The sequence below is a fragment of the Onychomys torridus genome, chromosome 16 (assembly GCF_903995425.1).
Source record: "Onychomys torridus chromosome 16, mOncTor1.1, whole genome shotgun sequence".
Lineage (NCBI taxonomy): Eukaryota > Metazoa > Chordata > Mammalia > Rodentia > Cricetidae > Onychomys > Onychomys torridus.
In genome coordinates, this window is record NC_050458.1 from 28,991,739 (window position 1) to 28,997,385 (window position 5,647).

General features: G+C 38.7%; 1 long non-coding RNA gene across 1 annotated transcript; it reads left to right on the forward strand.

Annotated features, from left to right (window-relative positions):
• Positions 1–1,702: 1,702 nt before the first annotated feature.
• On the forward strand, positions 1,703–3,971 carry LOC118596804. The gene is made up of 3 exons (XR_004946754.1): positions 1,703–1,766; positions 2,031–2,126; positions 3,745–3,971. It is a non-coding gene; the product is annotated as an uncharacterized LOC118596804 (long non-coding RNA).
• The last annotated feature ends 1,676 nt before the right edge of the window (positions 3,972–5,647 follow it).

Consider the following 5,647-nt stretch of genomic DNA (forward strand, 5'->3'; position numbering starts at 1 on the left):
GCACACACAACCCCCCCCCCCGACACACACACACACACACACACACACACACATGAGAGAGAGAGAGAGAGAGAGAGAGAGAGAGAGAGAGAGAGAGAACGTGAGAGAGATATTGACTCATGGTAGATGCTATGAATGACTGAAGCCCTCTTCTTAGAAATGTCATCTCATCCTTTCTGCCATGTCCTGCCAATTAAACACTAGTTGCTAACTGTAGCCAACACTAAAGGTGAACAGATTATACACAGGTAGGAAAGAAAGGATACAGGAAATATCAATAACCACTGTACAGGTTATCTTCTATATTGTTTCATTTTGTATCCCTATTACAGTATACATTTCCAACCTCTCTTTATTCTTGAGTGATTGATTATTCTTTGAACAATGTACAGTGCAGCCTTGCATAACTCTCCATTCTAAAAGTCTGAACTATTCTTTTGTAATTCTTTTTTTTTTTTTTTTTCGTTTTTCGAGATAGGGTTTCTCTGTGTAGCTTTGTGCCTTTCCTGGAACTCACTTGGTAGCCCAGGCTGGCCTCAAACTCACAGAGATCCGCCTGGCTCTGCCTCCCGAGTGCTGGAATTAAAGGCGTGCACCACCACTGCCCGGCGTAATTCTTAAACTATTGCCAGTTAATGTGACTATTGTTGTAGCTATGTTGTCTACCATTTTATTCTTTTCTTTTTATGCCATTTTTTAAAGGAGTACTTATTTTCAGCTATTGAATCATTTGAATATTTTTAAAAATTGTAAGGCAGTGTTCTTCCCTTCCTGTACTTGTAGGTATATATTAAAAGTTTTAGTTTTCCCTCTTTGTATCATAATCCAGTGATAAACCTACAGACTGGTCTACACATTAGTATCTGACATTCTACTTTGTGTTAGTAAAGTGCCACATGACAGTATAGAGATCCTTCTTTTGTTTCTTTTTCATCTTTTCCTTTTTATTGAAAATTGTCTTTTCTTATATGTCATATCTTGATTACAGTTTCCCCTCCCTCTATTTATCACAGTTCCTTCCTATCTCCCCTCCCACTTGACTTGGAAACCACTTTCTTTTCCCTCACTTTCTTTCACTAGAAAAGAAAATTTTTCTAAGAGATAGCAACCAAAATGATCAAATAAAATCTAATAAAACAAAAACACAAACTATCACATTGAGGCTGGACAAGACAACACAACATAAGAACTGAAGGAAAAGAGTCCCAAGAGGCCCTTTTGTTCACACAGGGTAGAGATCTCATAATTACCTATATCTAGCCCTCAGTGCTTTGATATATATATATATATATATATATATATATATATATATATATATATATATTTAAAAATTTACACAGATGAATATATGTATATGTGTGTATATATATCTTCATGGTATAAATTTGTCTTACATATTCATTAATAAAACAAATAATTTCAAGGAGAAATACTCTTTATTTTTCATGCGAATATTTGCTACTTCATCTGATCCTTCTTTCCATCATGAAGATTCAAATTTCTGTCTCTTTTCTATGCCAACAGGGTTTTCATTCTCTCTGTAATGCAGGTTTTCTGGGGAAAATTATTCTAGTTTCTGTTTACTTAAATATCTTGCTATCTTTGAGTTTCCTTGTTTCAGGTGCGTGATATTTGTTCATTTGAAGTATAGTTTTCCTATATTGCCATGTTTTATAATATCTCAAATTCTTCTCTATGTATAGTTTCCAGCTAGTCTGTCTACTTGGAGATGATGTGCCCAGATATGAGCAGCCCATGATGACCAGGTGGGAAGTAAATAGTGGTTCAAGTTGTAAATTAAAGTAAGTTCCTGCAGTGGGGGAGAAAGGTAAAGGTTAAATTTTCTTCCCTAGTGAAATAGCTCCCCCTAACCATGTAGTGAGCAATGCTTCCCACTCTTACTGGAAGAGAGCTCTGGCCACATGGAGTAGAAACTGTGGCTTCCAGCATGTCACTGTTACTATCAGTACCAAATGTGAAAACCCAGAAAAATTACTGATAAGAACCTTTAACCTTGAACCTCATTCCAGATCTAACCTCTATTTATGTGGACATGCCTCACTATCCCCTGATCCCTGGGCCAGAAATTCCTACATGCTCATCTGGGTGTTTCTACAAGCTCACTGGTAAGTGTTCTTCCATTCCTGTACTTCTAAGACTCCAAATCAACAGAAGAAGACTCAATAGTGAGAAAAGACCCCTTGTATTTTACTGGCTCCTCCTACAAAGCACACTGCTGCACTGGGATTATGAACAAATGAAAGAAAGTAGAGATTTTCATCTTCAAGACAAACGTGAAATTATCCTTTTTTTTTCCTGCACTCCCAGATGATACTGCTCTTGTTAAAGGGTCTGTCAGAACAATCCTCCCCAGATGCACTTGTGGGTTTTTCCCCCTTAGTGGTGTACAGTCTGTCCCTACATTTTATCTTTTTTAAATGGCTAATGGTGTGCTCCTCTTGTAAATAAACTCTGTAGCCTTAGTAACAAGAAACACAGTGACCCAGAGAGTGATGAGCTTGGAGCACGGGATCTAGATAATCAGGAGAAATCTATAGTTTTGTTTTTGTTCTTCCCTTATGGTTTCTTCTGTTTTTCTTTTGGTTAGGCTTGATTTATTCAGAAAGTTTTGGTTCACTTTAAGAAAATATAGGTCAGTAAGAACTATGAATTATTTGTAACATGTAAAAATCAGATGAAATAAAAGTATAGAGTTTTTCCTCATCTATGAACTCCCCCCATTTGCTGTGGCAGCTGAAACCTAGGAAACTAAGATGAGTAGGTCAAGGGAAGGAGATGAAATGCAAAGTCATTTGTTGGGAACTTGATAATAGCCAGGTCCTTTATAGGAGTTATCACTTTACATCCAAATGTCTGTGGCAATAGTTAGGTTTGCTTTCACTTTAGAGATGAAATTAGGCCTCCAAGATGCTCCATTCTCATATTTATAGTTATGCAGTAGAGTCTAGAAACTGTTGTAAGAAGGTGGGTTTGATGGGGAGGCCAAGTTAATGCAAATTTCTGTTGCTTGGAAGCTCCTGCATTTGTTTAGGTGTTTAATTGGATCCTATTAATCTGAGAGTTCTGAAATGCTAAAATGCATACATGTGTTTGTTGATGGTGTCCTCAACAATTAGTGTAGTGTTTAAATTTAATAGGCATTCATAAACATTTCATGAAATTATGCCTTTGATCTTTGGAGTTTTACTATAATAGTTCATTCATACAAATAAGTATGATTTTTCTAGATGGAAGAAATCGCGGTTTGTGCATATTTTTGTCCTCGATGAACCTAGAAAGATATCCTCTATCAAACAGTATTATTAGCCATGGAAATGAAGCCAAGTCTTGACAACTAGAACAAACTTGGGATATAGTCAAATCTAACACTGACATGAATGAGATGGTAGATGATACAGCTAGTACTAGAGGTTGATATGAGGTACAAGCCTGCATTAAATACTTTGTACTTTAGTACGGCAAAATACCTAACAAATGTAACTTAAGAAACTTAGGAGAGGGTCTATTGAGACTTACTATTTGGGGGTATACCCTATCATTGAGGAGAAGAATTAAAGAAAGCATGAAGCAGCTGATTATATCCTGTGTAGAGTCAGAAAGAGGAGAGAAAAGAATGCTGTTGCACCACTGACATGCCCATTTTTATTCAATAATGAATCCTATGTCATCAAATGGTGCCACACATGTTCTGGGTCAACCTTCCTTTCTCTGTAAACCTTTCAGGAACCAACGGACACATGCACAGATGTGTTTCCATAGTGATTCCAACTAGTCAGGTTTACAATAAAGTCATATAGCACAAATAATTCTCAGAAGAGTGTTCCATGAAACCAGACCGAATAAAGAAAAGAGCCAAAGACAAGCAAGAAATAGCTGCACATATGAATTCACAGAAATTGAGACAACATGCACAAGACCTGTGAAAGCTCAAGGCTGACACAATTCCAGCTTGTTTGGTAAGTTTTTCATGCCCCCCAAACCCCTGGAGCACCTCCAAACTTACAGGCTTAGCTCCAATTGAGAAGCCCATGTTCTAGCTGTCCATGAGCTAGCTGCAGTCACACAGTCCCTGCGCTGGGCCTGTCTAAGGCAGCATAGGCTCTTCCACCCGACCCACAACCAAAGAAAGGTGATGCAAGCCACAAATATAAACAGAGTAGGATTTCAGCTGATTATGACAAGCTAATACCTGGAAGTAGCCAAGGGCCTTCCAGGGGTCAAGCAGAGGCTCAAGTAGCCTTGGTGATATTTGGCTTTTGATTATCAGCCATTCCCTGCTATGAGTTTCTTGTGGGCTGTTGTAGCTTTTCCATCATTTATTGGACACCATTTCCCCTCTACTAAAGGTAACCTTGTGCGCTGATAACTGTGCACAGCCAGATCCCCAGTTCAAGCCTCCCTGTAATTATCGTTATTGATAGCATCTGGCCAGATCATCCCCAGACAGAAGAAAGTACCTTATCAGAGATACCTCTGTACTCTCTAAGAAAAGACTTAAGTGTCCAGACTACCTGTTTGATAAAGCCTGGCGGATGTGCCAATTAAGCTTAACTTCCTCCTTTCACAAATCTTACCTCCAGTTCCAGATCTCCCTTTAACTATCACCAGAGGCATCTAGCTGTGCACAGGTTGCCTAGTGACTGAGCACTCTTTCCCCCACCCTTCAGAAAAATGGCAGATAGCTTGGACAGATAGGAGCCACAGGAAAGAAGAAGGCAGTTTTATTTTCTCCCATTGACCTAGCAACTTACAGATTCTTAACATTTTCTACCAATCACATTTAAGACTATAGTGGAGCATATAAGATCCCTCTTCTTAGATATTACCCAAATTTAGCCTTTAGTTAATTCATTACCCCATTAGTCACTTCCCTTTTGTGTTGCAAATGATAATTAACAATTACTGCCCCTCTATGTGATTCTTATCACCCCTCTTGTTTGACCCTGGAAGCCTGGTGGTCACTGCCTGAGGAAAATTCTTACCTGCCTTTATGACCCTATAGAATTTAAGCCTGGTGACATTGCTGGACCAGAGGCTTGGTATTGCTTGGGTTTATAACTGGATTCCTGGGAGACTTAGGAGGAACAGAGAGATGGAGAATGAGAGAGATAAGGAGGATTTTGACCAGAGGCTACCTGTGGACGAGATGGGAGATGAGGAAGAGTCAGATGGGGAAGTCCTAGCTGAGTAAGAACAAGGAGAAAATGACCTAGATGACGTAGAATTAGGACAAGAGAATTAAGATAGAACTTAAAGGGAACAGTAGATAAATATAGAGAGAAATCAGGCAAGAAAGGAGCTAGGCACACTCCTAGAACTGAAGCTGTGTATATAGGATGTTACCAAAGGAATTAAAGCAAGTGTACTATAGTGCTTGGTGTGCTGAGATTCTATTTCCCAAAAATAGTCATCGCCATTAGTGGTTCTCTCTTCTGAGACCCTGGGATGTATGATGTTAAGGATGGTCCCTCTAATATTATACAAGAGAAAGGCATCCACTTGCCCAGATCACATAGTCAAATACAAACCTCATAAAAGTTCAAGATTGTATCTCACTTCAATACAGCTAGCCCTATAGAAATGTTCTTCAGCAAAAACTACCTAGATGAACCCCATGGCATAGAAT